This window comes from Suricata suricatta, chromosome 3 (assembly GCF_006229205.1).
Source record: "Suricata suricatta isolate VVHF042 chromosome 3, meerkat_22Aug2017_6uvM2_HiC, whole genome shotgun sequence".
NCBI classification, from domain to species: Eukaryota; Metazoa; Chordata; class Mammalia; order Carnivora; family Herpestidae; genus Suricata; species Suricata suricatta.
This window is the reverse complement of record NC_043702.1, coordinates 147,718,655-147,736,539: the sequence shown is the minus strand read 5'-3', so window position 1 is coordinate 147,736,539 and position 17,885 is coordinate 147,718,655. Positions and strand designations below refer to the sequence as shown.

Below are 17,885 nucleotides of genomic sequence, written 5' to 3'. Positions count from 1 at the left end.
CAGGGCGCCTGTTGGAAGGGGGAAGGTGAGTGCAGGAGCCGCCCTATACATGGTGCAGCCCTGGGCCTTCCACAAGGGCCACTGGCTGCGCCACTCCTCACTACACGCTCACACATCACGGCTAGGCTGCCCAAGTGGTACTAGTGGTGCCTCCTCTTCAGACAGCTTTGTCTTATTGGGCATGGGCCAGTCTTGAGAGTCTAAGTTGTCAATGCGATGGCCTCTCACAGCTTTGACTTTGGGATCTAGAGGAGCAATTTAGTGGCTCCTGCTGGCTTCCACCTCACCAGAGGAAGTCCCGCCCACCAGCTTCCTCTCCCCTTGTCTATCAACACCTGGCAACTGCCAATGGATCTTCTTGGCGCAGAGGTCTGTGCCGCACAGGTGCGTCTGTTTTCCTTCAGGTTCTCATCTTAGATGGTGATGTGAAGTACAGAGGCTTTATTTAGGGAGTAGCCATGTGTGGGAAGATTGGTGTGTGCTAAAAAATTGATAGCAATGTTATAGGGCCCAGGCTAGACTGGATTATGACGGCACTTTAGAGACTCCTTCCTCATGCAGAAGACCTTGTTCACCCAAACCTGGAGAAACAATAGACCAGTAAATGCTAGACATCTCTGAATTCAAGAGGAAATGTTCCTCACTCGTGCCTCGCTGGATGAAAATGAATTCAGAATTGTCTCCAAGGTTAATGGCGGATGTCCTGGGTTGGCTGAATTTTGGAGAACATCATTTGATTACAGCACTGAAGACAGAGTATATGCTGTGAACCACAGTGCTGTGTCCTCTTATCCCAAGATAGAGGGTTAAATATAGAAACTGAAAGAAACCGCTCAAGATTCTTGCCCCATTAGAGATCTTGAGGAGGAGTTGCTTTTTCAGATATTCAATGGAGCAAATGACACAAAAGTCAAGCCCCAAGAGCAGGTTGTTGAAGCGGGGGATAAAGGGAATTGCTTTTTTGTCGAGGACATCCTGGTGGAAGAGCCAGCACTCTTGCCTTGGTCAGGGTAACAGTAGTGCTTTTATGGAAAATTCACTTTACCATCCTCTTATACCACATGTACTACTATTGTAACTGTGGAAGGAAGGAAACCTTTGGGGGCCAAGAAAGAAGCATTAACTGGTCAATCACAAAGCTAGCCTAAGTAGGAAAGAAAAAAAGAAAAAAACTTGTCCATAAATTCCATGCTTTAAAAAAAAATCCCTAGGGGTGCCTGGGGGCTCAGTCAGTTAAGTGTCTGACTGGCTCAGGTCATTATCTCATGGTTCACGGTTCATGAGTTCAAGCCCCACGTCAAGCTCTGTGCTGACAGCTCAGAACCTGGAGCCTGCTTCGGATTTCCCTCTCTCTCTGCCCCTCTTCTGATCATTTGCTGCCACTCTGTCTCTCAAATATAAGTAAATGTTAAATTTTTTTTAAATTTAAAAAAATCTCTAGAGAAGGATTAAGTATAAAAAAAAAAAATACCAGATGCTTTGGAAGAGAAACCTATTAGTCTGAAAATAAGAATTTTTCTTTGGGATGAAAATGCAGAGGGCTTCTACATATTCAGTCAGGTAAATGCAAACTACTGACTGAAAAACTACGCAGCAGGAAGCGGGGGCTATTATGAATGAGAAGGTTTTGGAGGGTCAGCGGGTTTGGCAGCCACCCAGGACATCATCAGCCAAGGAGGTCAAATGTTCAGTTACAAAGGTACAAGTCCTTGAGATACTTCTTGGGCCCTTTGTGGACATCTTGAAGAGAGAGATGAAACAATTTGAAGAGCTGATAAAATGGTTTTGTTTCAGAATAAACAAGTAAGTATGAAGTGTTTGAAGAACTAGGCTTTTTAAGGCCCTGAAAATATGACTGTAGTGCTTTAATCTAGATAAACTCTATAAAAACACATGAAAACTGAAGGTTTAAATACTTTTAGGTAGGCTCTACATTGTACTCATATTTGTGCATTCTTCCCTTCATTTCCTGTCTGTTCCTTGGAACATCTTAACTCTCAGAGGCAACTCTTAACTCCCACCAAGGTTAGTTTTTCATGGTAAATCGATTCTGCCTATGCTCTGTAACTAAACACAAACAAAACCCCCCCAAAACTTCCCTTCTAGGAGACTCTTTCCCATTTCTTGCATCAGGAGTGAGCTCCCTTTAATGATTTCACCTTCCAGGTACTTCCCCCACATGTAGAAACTCACATGTCTGGTACTTAGTCGCCAAATCTCATGATCCACACTACCATGAATCTTGTGTTGGAGCCTCTAAAGAAAATCAACTAAGAATTCAAATAGTTTCTTAGCCTGCATTTGACCGTAGAAACCAGAGTAGTTTTTGCTTTGTGTCAAAACAGATAGCCAATCATTACTGCCCCTTAAAAAATAACAATGAAAACCAAGTTAAGCCAAAAGTAAGTATAACCTTCCTCCATCTTACAGGGTTTTTTTAAAAATGCTTTTATGCAAAAGATTTCATTTTTATTTTACTGGGGCAAGAGGGTTTTGTGTATGTGTGTGCATGTGTGTCAATTCTTTCTAGTATTGCTGAAGACAATTGAAGTATGCTGTGTGCCAAATGTTAACTGGACAATATTTAGGCAAGGTACTAAGTTACAGTTGTCTTTACTTTGAATTCTTTTTACTCCTATCTAAGTATCTACAGTTATCCTCTGTTCCTGACTGCATTTTGTTTACATTATACCTGAAACTATATTTTCTGTAACATTTTGGTAAAATTACACTGTGTGAAACATGATTCATATAGATTGCTCATTTTATTTTGAGAGCCAATTATACATGTTGAATAAAATAGATTATTTCCCCAGTGAAAAGACTGGTTAAGTTCATGATATTGTGTTTTATAATAAGAAATATGTATATTTGGTTTTTGTCCTTGTTTCTGGCACAGAGCTCCTAAAATCCTAGGAATTTCCTAAGTAATGACAGGGATACAGGTGTCTTTACTTATGTCAGTGTAGTGACTTTGGGACCCCACCTAAGGATGGAGGGTGGTTGCCAAGGGACTCAATCACATGATTAGAAGGTTGGAACTTTCAGTCCCTGTAAGGTTGAATTAATTGGCAAAGGCCAATGACTTAATCAACCATGCCTACATAATGAAGCCTCCATAAAAACCCAAAAGGACAGTGTTTGGAGAGCTTCTGGGGTTCATGAACATGTGGAGAGGCAGAGACAGCCCCCTCAGCAGGCATGGAAGCTCCACACTTCTTCCCACATACCTTGCCCTATGTGTCTCTTCCATCTGGCTGTTCCGGAGTTGTATCTCTTTATAATAAACTGGTACTCAAGTAAGTAAATGTTTTCCTGAGTTCGGTGACCTACTTTAGCAAATTAATCCAACCCAAGGAGGGGATGGGGGAACCTCTGATCTACAATTGGGCAGTCAGAGGCCCAGGTGACAACCTGGACTCGCAACTGGCATCTGAAGTAGGTGGGGACAATCTTGTAGAAGTGAGCCCTTAACCTGTGGGATCAGATGCTCTTTCCAGTTAGACAGTGTCGGAATTCAGATGAATTGTAGGATGCCCAGCTGGTGTCAGAGAATTATGCATCAGAACTGGAAATTAATAGAACAGGACAAAATAAAATTGTAGCCTGTGGCACAAGTAACACAAAAATTCTAGCATAGATGATCGTGTTGAAAAAGTAAAAGCAGGGGCGCCTGGATGGCTCCTTTGGTTAAGCATCTGACTTCAGCTCAGGTCATGATCTTGCGGTTCATGGGTTTGAGCCCCACATCAGGCTCTGTGTTGTTGACAGCTCAGAGTCTGGAGCCTGCTTTGGATTCTGTGTCTCCCTCTCTCTGTCCCTCCCCCATTTATGCTCTGTCTCTCTCTCTCTCTTAAATAAACATTAAAAAAAAAAAGTAAAAGCAGATCTAGCAAGAGATGGCTGCCTCTGGTTTGATCTTGGTGCCTCCTCACTCATGAGACACATGGGGGGAACCCGCGTTTGTAGGCTACCATCTGTCCTTTCAAACTGCCTACACTCACCATCTCCACCTTACCTCACATTTACTCCTCCACTCACTGGATCTTGGACTTCATCCTCACTGCTTCCCTAGAATCTCTCTGGCCAGGGTTATCAAGGCTCTGTATATTGCTAAATCCACTTAGGACTTTTAGTCCTATTTTTCCAGCCTGTCCATTGCATCTGTCACTGTCAGTTACTCCTTGAAATTCTTTGTCTGCTTCAGTGACAGCATTCTCTTCCTGTAACCCCCACCTCCATTCTCCCTCTTCCTCTGCCAACCCCTTAAATTTTGGTCTTCCATTGTATGTGGCCCTTGACATAAGTGATGTTCTCATTCTACCCATTTTCCTTGGAGTTCTGTCTCTGGCATGTATGACGGCATCTTCCTCTACAGGGTAAGAGAGGTTGGATGGAGGGGTCTGGCACAGAGTAGATTCTCAATAAAAACATGTTGAAGGAATGAAGCATGAGATCATGTTAAAATGACTTTATGGATATGGTGGAGAATCCTACCAGGGTCTGCGGTGGGGAAGAAGGCCATATGGAGAAACAACTATTACTAAACGTCTTCTTCAAATTTTATTCCATTGGGGGTTCCCAGGTCCTAACTTTCCTTCACTTTCCCCCTCCTTGGACTTTCATCTGCCATCAAACTGGCAATGTCGTTACTTTTGGCAAAGAGTCTAACAGCTTTAGCTTGGGTTCGTGTAGTTGGGAAGGTTATACCAGGATCTTCTTTGTGCCATCTTTAGTTCAAAAACAATCACCCCATGTAATTACCTGTTAGAGGCCAACCCTTTATATAGGCCCCCAATATGTTTCTGGAAAACCCTCCTATGCAGACTTTGCCCAGAACAGCTTCAAAATGCAAGACAGAATCAGAATCTGCCATGAAGTTGTTTATATATAAAAATTGCGTGACCTCTCATAACGAGAGCGACTTGAGAACCTGGAGTCTTGTCATTTCTGTGGAAGTCACTTACCCTGGCCAATGCAAAATACACAGCATCTGAGTTGAGCACTGTCATGTTGAAGGAGTAATAGAGAAGCACTAAAACATTACCCTAAACTCTTTAATAAAGATATTTGAAAGATACATTCTTACACCAACGTTACCCACTCTCCAACCCCAGACAGTCGTCATACATGAGGTCACCAAGTTTTCCGGTCATACACTGGATGGTAGAATTTAATAAAAAAGAGATTTTCTCCAATTACCCAATTATGGGCTGAAATTTAAATACAGCACAGTTGCTTCTGCTTTTTCCATTTACAAAATATGCTATGTAGCTTCTAAAAGGGCTCATCAATTCTTCTAGGATGGACTGCAGTCATACCACAGTGGTGCCCAGACAGACAACTTAAAAAGTAGTTACAATATCTTTTTCCCCAAAACAGCCACTTCTTAGATTAAGTGAATGCTCTTTACTTGGGAAGATGCTTCTAGGCAACCAAGAGAACTTTCTTGGCTTGGCGGGGGATGTGGATTTCCAATCCATTCTCAGATCCCAGACGGATCTGAGATACTATCCAAGGTCACCTTTAATCTGAGCCTCCTCTCGCCACCCTCCCCCACCCACGCCCCGAACAACCCATACATTCTTTCCTAATGTAAAGATTTCCAACAACAGCATAAAACTAGCTGTTAATAATAGGTCCCAACATGTAAATTACAGCGGTCTCCAAAAATAAAGCTTCATGGGGGAAAAATTTGCAAGTTACCACTGTGAGGTAGATGCAGTGAAAGAACAGTCTCCTCACACCACGGAAATCTGGACGTCCTGGCTCAACTGGCAGACAAGTATTCTGAAGGCAGTCCTTGGAAGTGATTTTTTGTGTGTAAACCAAACCATGACTTTTCCCTACCTCGCCTCTCTGTCTCCCGCTCCTCAACCAGCCTTACAATTAAACACCCAAGGCTTCTTCCTAAGTCTCAGTCTTTCCTTATGTTTCTAGAGACAGTTAAGAGGGTGGGGTGCCGAGGTGGGGGTGGGGGCGTGGGGGCGATGCTGTAATCCGTTACCTTCTTGGCACTTTTTCTAAGGTAATGACCAGGACCACAGGTTACTTGTGAAGTTTTCTTTCTTACCGACCAGCCCACAGACCAGCTCATAAATGCTTATAGCCTCGAAGCCCTTAGAATGAGAGCACTTGATAAGGATCCCAAAAGCAATGCTCCCAAGAGGCCCCCTAGATTCATGCATTCTGAATAGCTTCCCCCCCACCTAAGATTCTCCATTCTTCTTTGATCAATCCTACCAAGGAACACTGCGCAGGTCTGTCCAAAAAAATCCTAGCGTTAAAAAAGTCCATTGAATGGAAAGTTTACTTGTCTCTTTAATCAGTGGAAAGTTTACTTGTCTCTTTAATCTGAGTCTTAAGAAAGGTTGAGTTGTCACGCCCACGGTGGGGGGATCACTGATCTGGCCTGTTGGGCATTGTCATTTTTACAGCCCTCTTGCCTTCATCTTTATCTCAAAATTAACCGCTTTCTTATCTTAAGTCATTTGGTTCATGGCCTGCTTACTCTTGGTGAAATATCTTTGTTGAGGGCTCTGAAGGTTTTTCACTTGAGAGAACAGGACAGCTGAATGCCACATTGTGCCTGGGGGTCAAAGGTCAGCATCACAGAGAAAACCCAGCTAATGCATTGTGAAAGACCTTCATTTTTATGGGCGAGTCTTCCATGCATGTGAAAGTAAGCACATCTCTCACCTATCACAAAGCCTTGAACAAAAAGAATGAAAAGAAAAAGGAATCTTAATTCTTAACCAGTAAGGGGATGAAGTGAAGATCTGATTCCAGAGAAACAAAACGATGTGCAGGTGTTCGGGCAAGGTAAAAAGCCACTCATTATAGGCCCCAGGCCTGACATTCTGCCTACTTAAGGATGAAGAATGAATGGAGGAAAAAATAACAGGGAACTGAATGGATTCAAGCTTCTCAAACCCTCACCTACAAATGTCAGATACACCAAACATTTCTGTAGGGCAGACATCCCACCCAGTTGTTAGAGAATCAGGTATTGAAGTATCTGGCATGCTTCGCAAACAGAAATACCCAGCCATTTTTTGTAGCTGGTTTTTGCTTTCAACACCCCGTGAGACTGGATCGCCACATTTCTGCAGCGAATCCTTACCGATGCACTTTCCATTCAGACCGCATTCCATGCTCTCCAAACCGCCTCGTGCGCATCGTGCGCTGTGTGCATCTCAACTGCCGGGGCCCTTCATTCTCCTTCCAAGAAGGGGAAACTAAAGCTGGAAATTTTGCCCTGGGCTGTGGAACAAGTCAGCGGCAAAGTATTAGGTTTCTGGGTGCTCATCTCTCTCCTTCGGTATCAAAAACGTACTCCAATGCTGGCTGTACACAGAACATCACACTTAAGCCCATGAACCCTTTCTCAGCCGCTCTGACTTGTCCTGTACTTGGCTTTCCTAAAAATGCCTCCTGCCTCATCACTTCCCCAGGTCGAGAGGGAGAACAGTTTTGTTATCTAAAGATACATATCTTGGGAAAAAATAGCAATTTGGGGAACACAGGAAATGACTGGCTAGGAAACTGCTTTTGGTATTAACATGCTTTCCTTGGGCAACTGAATTGAAATCTCTGTTCTGAGGCTCTAAGATCAGTCTGGGGCTTTGGCATAATCCTTAAAGAAGTCAAAAGAAGGAAAACTGAAATTAAAAGAAGAGAAAGTTAATCAAAATCAAACTGGTTTGGTTTCTGGGAAAGGTGCCTTCAGGCAACAGACAGGAACAAAAACATCCTGTTCTTTCTTCCATTTTGTTCAGATGCAGGATGGACCCAGAGCCACTTCTCGGCTTAGAAAAGGGGTCCCTGCAGCTCCACCTCACCCTCTGGTCCTCTGCTGTCCCAAAGGGGTCTGTGCCAGGAAGACCCTCTGCCTCTCTCACATCTGGAAGAATGCAGCCCTAAGGGGGCTGGAAGGGAGGCAGAAGCTCAGGGTTTGCGTGCCCTGCCCCCCCCAACCCCCCACCACCCAGGCCCCCTCAAACTGTGACCAGTTTCCTTTCCACCAAGTCCTCCCCACTACTATGCATATGCAGGTCATCCAGACAGATGGGTGTTTTTTCTAGTAAAGGCTTCCAGAGAAGGCCCTTCCACGCCTTCCTTAGGGCACTCAGTATGTGTCAAATCCTTGCAGCAGTAAGTCCTGGTTACAGAAAACTACACAGACAGGGTTTTCCCGGACACACTTCTCTTCCACCTCTGCACGCCTACACCACAATGCACTGTTACCTCCAGTGTCAGTTTCTTTAAGTGGAGCAAGATTTTCACGACGCCATGAAATCTGAGAGTAAAATCCTCTTAAAAGCTCACCCCAGGACCTTTTAAGTCTTAGACCTATCTCAACGACAGTTTTTCTGAGTTTGCCTTTTCAAGCTCCCTTAAGCCCCCAATCATGCAGTTTTTTTTATAGAAACGATTTTTACACTCACGTTTCATCAACTTATGTAATAATCAAATGATATAATATCAACTGGTGTAAAGTGGTTTGGGAACAAACAACTCCTGGTAAGCGTTCAGCTAGAATGGTGGGAGCAGAAGGGTGCAGACACAGCAAAGTGCAGAATTAGTGCGGAGGGCATAAAGAGCAAGTCCGGGGGGAGGGCTCTGCCGTATCTGATGCCCAGAGCACTGTAGGAAGACAAGGGTGAAATTCATAAGGCTGAAGACATTATCACAGATCTACCTCTGAACTTTCCTGCTTCTCAGTGTGTTCCTCCTTGCTTCACCTCTGGGTTTCTTTGCTAAACGTCAAGGCCAATGGTGGGGCAAAGCAAAGTGAAACTGACAAATAAAACTTCAGGTTATTTCTGATTCCTTGGGCTCAAATCACTCCCCCAGCATTATTTTACTTGGATGGCATGATTTTACTGGTAGAATCATTCTGGCTTAGAGAACATCACAGTTCAACTTTATAACAGAGACCAGGAATGGCTAAGAGAATTGCCAGAGCAGACCATTGTGTGAAAACGAGAACGAAAGCCAGGAGTCTCGACTTCTTCAGGGGGTCTCCTACCGGTGGCAGTGCCTCCCCGGCACAGCAAGGTCTTTTCCCAAGGACTTTGGACTTGCTGGGGATTGAAGCTGCTTTCAGAATGAACGGCTCTGTGCAAATTTCCAGAATTAGTTTCTCAGAGAGCAGGAAGGCTCCTGAACCAGGCGGTGCAGGACTAAGTGATGACTTCCTCTCTCCTGCAGGAGGCATGTTTTTCAGACCTAGGACCTGACCGGTCTTTTACCCACTGGGGTTTTGGAGGCCAGGCTGGAGGCTGGTGGAATTTCCCTGTTGGAGGAACTGAAGTGTAGAGGCCAGATCCCACCTCCCTTCCTAAACACACCATATATGCTAATCCTCTGGGACCACCGCTTTGCCAGGATTTCCATATGGGGACTTCAGAAGAAAAGCAAACACTTAGAAGATAACGGCAAATATGAGATTCATCTATGGGAGATGAAAGCGATTTCTAGAAACCACAGGAGAAAACTGGGGTTATTACATATACCTCCCCCTTCACATTTAATTTACAAGTGCGGGGAGAAGGACCCTGTTAATGGGACAAGAGAGGAAAATTAATAAATTAACATACTGCTCATTATGATTCAAAGGTAATTCTAAAATGCATTATAAGCATAGAGTGGCCTCTATGGAGTTTCCTCATTCAGAGGGCTACCTTTTCAGGAAAAGGTGATTCACAAGTCCACCCCCACACCCCCCCAAAGATCAGCTCAGTGCTAGCCTAAAAGGCATCTGCAAAGTTGTCACACATGAATCCCATGTATTAGAGGGCCACTCATGTGAGACTGCTGTGGGGAGCTCCGAGTTCTGCAAGAGTGCTCCAAAAACAAGCCCTTAGTAGCAACTGGTATGGAAATCCGGGTTGTGCGCCGGGGGTCTGGAAATTACAAGGACGTTCACCTAGAATTTATGAGAGCCAAGCTTACAGGGGAGAAACAGTATAAATTATGGGAACCAAATACATATTTAACAGGAAGAAATAGGGAGAAATGGCACACATTTCCAGAACATGGAAATGCACCACGACCTCAACAAGGATTTCATTCGGGAACTCTTTCCAGACAGAAGGCGTCCATCTCCAGGGACCTGATTAACCAAAAAGGTGCTGCTTTCCAACTGCGTATCAGAGAGAATTAAGAACAAGGTCTAGGATGTGTGCCACAGGACACTGATGTTATCTTAGCCACTGTGTCTAGGGGGTCAAATTCCAGAAACCCTGACACCCAAGAATAATTCCCAAGTATTTGTCTTCCCCGAGGGCCTTTGGGCCACAATTGCACTCACTGGCAGAAATGCGACTTCTGTTTAAGGCTGTTAAAAACCTATTTTTAAAATCACACAGTTGTCAGATCACCAGGATCAAAACCTGGGTATCTAGAATAGTCTTATAGAAGAATTGAAAAGAATCCATGGGAAAACGTTCCAAGCCTGAAAAACAACACTTTCATGCATGTGTGGACGTGTGCACACGTGCGCACACACACACACTCACTCCTCACTCTTGCATGCACCAGACAACTGCCAGAAGAACGAGGGCCTAGCAGGGCATTAAAGATAGCGGAATGGGATGCGTCTTCCATTCCAGTTTTCCTACATGTTCCCCGCTGATCCTACTGCCCCATAAATTCTCTTCAAGACACATCTTGGGCGCAGGACCCTCTTCTCTCTTCTTCTGTACCTGAAAACCTTCCTCCTCCCTGAATACACTCTCCAAATTTCCTTGCAGTCTACATTTGAACTTTTCATGACGGCCGCACTCACTGTCCTCTTAACGCAATGCTCCCAGTCGTGGTGATAAGTCTTTCTTTACATTTTCGACTTGCTTGCTCCCTTTTTCCAGCTACTGTTATTTCTAGTGCCAGAAATCAACACTCAACTCTGCTGTAGGTTAATCCTACCATCACATGGATTGAAACAGGTTGTCTTTTTTCTCTTTGTAGCGATCAGCACAGTTCTTGGCACACAGTAGGCAATTAACAAATACTTACTGATGACTGACTGGTATGTAGCTGTTATATTTCAGGAGATAGGATCTGGCCCAATCTGAACAGCTCTAAGTGTGATGTGGCACAGGCTAGCTATGGTATATATAAATTTGTGCTGTTATATGAAGCTCTTCTAATAGAATCCTGTTAGCTATGTGTTGTCACTATTAAATTCCACAGAGACACTGCTTGAGGAAGAGTCCCTGGCCCTTAGGAACTTATGATTAGACAAAAATACCACCATAGAACAAATGGGTATGGGAAAAAAATAAATAAGCTGGAAAGCTGCTTCCCTGGAGGTTGGAGGACCTCATTAACAGCTCTCCTTTCTAAAAAAATGGCCATCCCGGAAGGGAGCCTCGGCATTCTCAAGCCTGTGGAAAGCACCACAGCCTCGCGTTCAGTCTATGGTAGAATGGGTCAGCCAGAGCTGTTGGCATTTCTGCTCCACCACTAACTGGCTGTGACTTGGGACAGGAGTGTCCCCCTTCCTGAATGCACACACACATCGTAAAAATGGCCACATCCCCATCAGCCCTTCTCGGTTGCTGAGAGGAGTGGACAAGGCAAAAAAGCACTCAGTTTGGTTCCCAACTTGCCTCTGCTCTCCTCTTTTGAATACCCTACCCACTACTCAAACGGCTCTGTAGCCATACATTCAATAGGAAAACAGTTGACGAAGGATACTCATGTTTGTCATAACTTCTGTAAGTCCGTGGGTTACACCAAGCATATTTTTAATGTTTATTTATTTTGGAGAGAGAGAGAGAGAGAGAGAGAGAGAAAGAGAGAGAGAGAGAGAGAGAGAGAGAGAGAAAGAATGCATATGAGTGTGTAAGAGGGAGAGGGACGGAGAGAGAGGGAGACAGAGGATCCCAAGCAGGCTCCTTGCTGGCAGCAGAGAGCCAGATGCGGAGCTCAAACTCATGAACTGTGAGATCATGACCTGAGCTGAAGATGGACGCTTAACTGACCGAGCCATCCAGGCTTCCTGGTATCAAGCATTTCTTGACTGTGTTGACTGTGTAAACAGGCCAGTGGCCAGGCTGTCATGCACATCCATGTCCACATGGACAGGGACTTTCATGTTCTTTCCTTTTCAGTCTTTCTCCCCCAGTGATATGTCAGAATCTTCATGGGATAGAGGCTTCCTAAGATTTAAATGTCTAATTATGTCCAATAATTTGGTATTTCTATGAAATTCCTAAAGTGTCCCAAGAAAACCAGAGTGACGATGACTTCTCATATCCGATACATTCTCCACTAGAGGTAGCATTATTTGACTCTGCCTTAATGGCAAAGGCAAGGGCAGGCCATCATTCTGGCCATGAACTTCACCTGAGATGAAACTGACACCCGGCTCTGGAGGAAACAAGCCAGGTTGCATTATCAAAGGTTTCCAGATAGGATTCCTGGTGGTGCTGAGCAGTGTAACATCTACTCTGTTGTCTGTTTCAGGGTTCTGCCTTAGACAAGGAGTTTCTGTGATCAAAGAAGCCACAGTGATGCTGGGTCTGGGCAGAGAAACTGGAAGAGGACATATAGCATCTCAACTGAGGAAAATTCTTGCCTCTCTCCTCAAACGAGCTCTTGTTCCTCTGGAAAACTCTTATTTTTGCTGCAAGGCCCAGTGAAAATGCCATCTTCCAGTCAAGTCCTCCCTGACCACTCAAACTATGCCCCTTCCATGCTTGTTTCCACTTACTGTACAGAAGATCTGGTGTCCTAGTTATTTGCTGTTTCTTCCGCCAGACTGCAACCTCCGGCATTACTCCTTTTCACGTTTCTCCCGATTTAAAATAAAATGTATGGGTTCACTTGTTGACTTTTATTGATCTGTTCACCCAAAGAAATACAAGCTTCCTGAAGGCAGGGACTATTATGTCTATCTAACTAATCACTACTGGGCTCCCAGTTCCCTGGGCTCTGTGAAGTACTCACTATGGTTGTTGAATAAATGAACAAATCAACAGAGGCACCCGGGTGGCTCAGATGGTTAAGCATCCGACTCTTGATTTTGGTTTACATCATGGTCTGATGGTTCATGAGTTTGAGCCCCGTGTGGGGCTCTGTGCTGACAGAGCAGAGCCTACTTAGGATTTTCTCTCTCTCTCTCTCTCTCTCTCTCTCTCTCTCCCTTTCTCTCTGCCCCTGTCCTGCTCATTCTCTCTCTCCCTCCCACTCAAAAATAAACAAATAAATAAATAAACTTAAAAAATAAATGGGGGCACCTGGATGGCTCAGTCAGTTAAGGAACTGACTTTTAATTTTGGCTCAGGTCATGATCTCAGTTTATAAACTTGACCCCTCATCTGGCTCCCCACTGGCAGTGTGGAGATTCGCTGTCTCTCTCAAAATAAATAAATAAGCATTAAACAAACAAACAAATAAATGTTAGCTCCTTAAGGGTCAGCTCTGTTTCTCCAGCACCTAGCATAATGACTGGCACAAAGTTATCACGTAACAGAGGCTGAGTAATATAAGGTGTTTTTTAAACAATTAAAGTTTTTTTTTAATGTTTATTTTTGAGAGAGAGAGAGACAGAGCATGAATGGGGGAGGGGCAGAGAGCAAGGGACACAGAGTCAGAAGCAGGCTCCAGGCTCTGAGCTGTCAGCACAGAGCCCAACGAAGAGCTTGAACCCACAAACTTCAAGATCATGACCTGAGCCAAAGTGGCCCTTAAGTGGCCTATTTTCATGTAAACTGCCAACAAAAAATAGGGGCCTGGGTGGCTCCTTGGTTGAGCAGCATCCGACTTCAGCTTAGGTCATGATCTCAAGGTGCTTGTGACTTTGGACCCCTGCAGAGTGGGTTTTGGGTCTTCTGTCTCCCCCTCCCCACCCCGCCTCTCTCCACTCATGCTTTCTCTCCCAAAAATAAACAAACATTAAAAAACATAGGATAAAAAATAAAAAAAATAGGAGGTATAAATATGCCATCCTAGTTAGCACAGAATTCGGACTACAGAGAAATCTGAAGATGGGTAATTAAGAATTTAAGAAAAAAGTGAAAGATATATTCTAAGCCAGGAAGTTATTTAGTCTATTATCCTATGGGCATCCTCATTAGGGTCCTAGCAAAATGGAAGGAAAAATCGCTAAGGTAAAAAAAGCAGACTGAAGAATCCAGGAAGGACTCCTACTGCCGGCGAGGGACCTCAGCTAGGAAATATCACTCCTAAAAGCTCATTTGCTGAAAGCACTTTGCTCTTCACATCAGCTTGTGTCGTGACTATGTCCCAGTGAGGTAGACTGGTCAGGAGTTAGGCCCATTTTAGGGAGAAGGAAACTGAGGCCAGAGGTTAAGCGACCTCTGAAAGGTCGCAAAGTTAACTGTAGTGGAACCCTAGTCCCCAGGCAGGTCAGCACACTGTTCTTCCCACTTCACTCCCACTAGACTCTCAGGCCAACTCCAGACCTTGGCTAAGGCCTCAAATACCCTTATAAGGTTTGCAACTTCAGCAGTCAGCATTCCCTGCGCCTAGGTCAGTGTCAATGAGAATAATCTCCTTATCGCAGTGTTTAGGGGTTGGTTTCCGAGTCAGACAGATCCAGGTGTGAAAACAAATCCCACCACTGTGATTCGATTACTTAACCTCCCCCACGCCTCAGTCTTTGCATTTGTGAAGTGGGATGGTAACAAAATATACCTCATATGGCTGCTGTAGGGATTTAGAAAATGAATGTTTATAAAGCACTTAGCATAGATGGTGTTTCAGAGCATCACGTTATAGGGCGAAAAGTGATTGGCTCAGATGTTGGATACAGCCTGCTGCCACACTAAGTCTTCCTTACTATAATACTCAATGCTCCGCAGGGCTCTCATCCCTACCTCCCAAGCAGAGGGCGGAGGCTTAGCAGGAAGAGGTTAGGCCGGCAAGTGGGGTTTGCCTGCCTTGTGCCTAGTCCCATAAAACCCGCTAACAAGAAGCAGCTCGTTGGCTTTGCTGTCCCCAGGCATTTCGTCCTCTCATAGAGGTTGAGTTTGTGCCAAGCTGAAGCCCTATGCCCTGGGGGTGGGGAGGGGGCCTGTCTCTGTAGGCTCATCAAGGCAAGTGCTGCGAGCAGGTCTTGTTCCCCCTGGTCCCCGGCTCTAGCTAAAGGCCCTTTCTCAGAGGGAATCTTGGAATGCTGGAGGGCATAGATGCCTGCACCCCAGGTTCCCTGTTTGGGAGAATCTGAAGGATGGTGATTTCTAGAGCAGGAAAGAGAGGGGTCTCTAGGAGAGACTGTGACACTCGAGATGTGCAAGAATGGTGCTTATGGAGACAGCCTTCCAAGACAGATGAGCAATGCTGCCAGGCATCTCGGAAGGAAAGGCATCTGCTCTGAGGCAAGGGAAGGGGCCAATGGCCAATCACAGCTCAACTCATCAAAAGCCGGTCAAGGAGATACTGGTCATGGAGATACTGCGGGCCACTTAAGTCATTCACCCCATACCTCACATCCTCTCCAGGCTGCCTTCTTCCGAGCTTAAGGGGAACCTGTGTCTGAAGGGCAAGCATCTCTTTGATCCCTGTTGGCCCCAATCAAACATCACTTACAGGGAAGGTTTAGAGCCCCCTCTAGAGCAAAGGCCTGGGCTAAGCTCTCCCTCAATGGATTGTAGCCAGGGTAGTTAAATTTTATATTTGAACTCTGGCGATTTGAGGACGGATGTCCACTTTACAACATTCCCTCTCTCCTGCCTACCACGAACAACTGGCCCGAAAGTCTTGGGCTTTGGGGGAAAGGAAACTACAGCCCAACCTAGCCCCACCCTAGCAGGCAGCAGGCTGAGTGGGTGTAATGTGATCTGCTCCTCTCCCAGGGCTGTGGCAGACATGTCCCCGCCCTGGCACACCTGCCCAGAAGTCTGTTTCTGGTAAGGAGCTAGGTGAGTACTCAGCAGCTGTGGCCTCAGGACAGACACTAAGCTCACTAGACAAAGCCGAGGTCTCCTGGGGTGGAGCACTGCAAGGGGGTAACCTAGAAAAGGCAGTGTATAGGAAAGGAGTGATGGGCTCAGGGAGGGCGTGCCGAGCCAGCTAAAGGATTTTCACATTTCCAGTGGTGAGGGAAGGAAAGAACTCAAGTGCAGATCCAGTGCAAATCTTGATTCAGCGGCAAATATAATCTTGCTCAGGCACACCCTGCATGGATCTCAAGTCGCTTCTGAACTGGGGTGGCAGTGGTAGAAGTGAACAGAGTCAGGAACAGCTTCTTCCTTCTACCTTCCCCAGGGCCCAGCGGCTCAGGAGTCCCCCCAGGACCTCACCAGAAGGAAGAATCCCCAGAGGTTTCTAAATAGATCTAGTCTTTGTTCATAAACTGGTTCCTCTTAAAGATATCTCCCACTGGTTATCTTAGCAAAGTTAGTCCAAGGGTCCCAAGTCCCGCTCCAGATGGGCTGTTGTTGTCCCTCAGTGGTGGGGGACAAAAGTTTGGGGTCAGTGCAAAACGAGGCGGGGGGAGACTCTGGCCTCCCAGAGCTCCCAGTGTTGCAGACGCCTCTTCCTTGCCAGGCCTTGCCTGGTTCTGTTACCCTGACCCTAGGCCTGTGTGCGCAGAGTGCAGAGGAACCCCTAGAGAGCATTCGAGGCTCCCTGCCCCCCACCCCCCCTTAAGCCCAAGGAACGTTGGGGAAGTGGAGCATGTTACAGGGTGCAAGTCTGGGCCCTCTGGGTAGAAAGTTGTGAGGTTTGGGGGTGGGAGTGGTCTCCGTATCAGGCATCTGGCCTAACCTCCAACTTCCTCCAGGCAGCCAAGTCCAAGGGAGGCTGAGGGGAGTGTGTATATTAGGGTGGGAAGCTCCCAGAAACCTCCCCAGAAAGCATCAGCTCTCTTTCTCTGGCTGCAGCAATTTCCTAATCCTCTCTTGGAAGTGCAGTTTCCAAGTCAGCTCTGGGGGTCGCTGGCTGGTGGTGGTCACACTCCCTTCTCCTTAGTGGGGAGCCTCTGAACTCGCCCCCCACTTCACCCGGACCCAGGATTTGTCTGCTGTCCCCCATAGGGCATCTCCCAAATACCTCTGCTGCTCATCCCTTCCCAAAGTAATCCCAGGCTTCACTCCCTCTGAGGAATCAAACCAGCTGTGAAATCACAAATTCATCCCCAGCCCACCATCTCAGGTCTCACCCCTCCACCTCCCACCACCTCCTTACACCCACCCCCACCCTAGGCAACCCCCAGAGCTTCTGGGTCAGGGAGACCCTCCCGCTGAAGGCTCCTCCCCTTCCACTCTCCAAGTCCCAGAGAACCCAACCCCCCAGATCCCCCAGAGCCAGGGGTCTGGGGTGTGGGGGGATGCACCCCCCTACACTCCAATGCACTGCAGAGGCGACCATCCAAGTTCAATCAAGTTGTGCTATTGTCTCAGCTTTGTCCCGGTCTCTGGGGAGCCCAATAGTCTTGCTGTGCCTTCCCTCTCCCCTGCCCAGACCCCTCTGAACACACACCTCCAACTCCCAAAGCCAGCAAGCCCAACGTTCCCGGGGAGCCAAAGGGCTCTGGCGGCGCTGGCACTCCTCCCTCCTTCTGTCAGAGAGGCAAGGCGGCCAAGACCCTCCTTCTTGCAGACCCCACACCCACTGCAGCGGTGGAGCCTGGGGCGGTGGCGGGGGTTGGGGGACTCCCACCCGGACCCCGGCACTGCGGCAGGAGCGGGGCGCTTACCTGCGGGGGAAATTCACCGTCCTTCCCGACCTGGGCAGGGGCAGATGAAGCATCTTCCCTGGCTCAGGCGGCCATTCACCGGGTGGGCACCCAGCGCCTTCCCGGGACCGCGCTCCCCGACACCGCGGACACCCGAAGAGGTCTGAGCCCGGGCCACGCGGAGGACCAGACACCGAATGCCCGCCGGCCCTCCGCTCCCTTTCCTCCCCACCAC

General features: G+C 46.6%; 1 protein-coding gene and 1 long non-coding RNA gene across 2 annotated transcripts in view; one reads left to right on the top strand and one right to left on the bottom strand.

Moving 5' to 3' along the window:
• Positions 1-17,885, bottom strand: part of NAV1 (neuron navigator 1) — a 179,536-nt gene that overhangs the window by 61,399 nt on the left and 100,252 nt on the right. The gene's annotated exons all lie outside the window — the stretch shown is intronic.
• Positions 321-12,833, top strand: LOC115288279. Its single transcript, XR_003906914.1, has 2 exons — positions 321-384; positions 12,475-12,833. It is a non-coding gene; the product is annotated as an uncharacterized LOC115288279 (long non-coding RNA).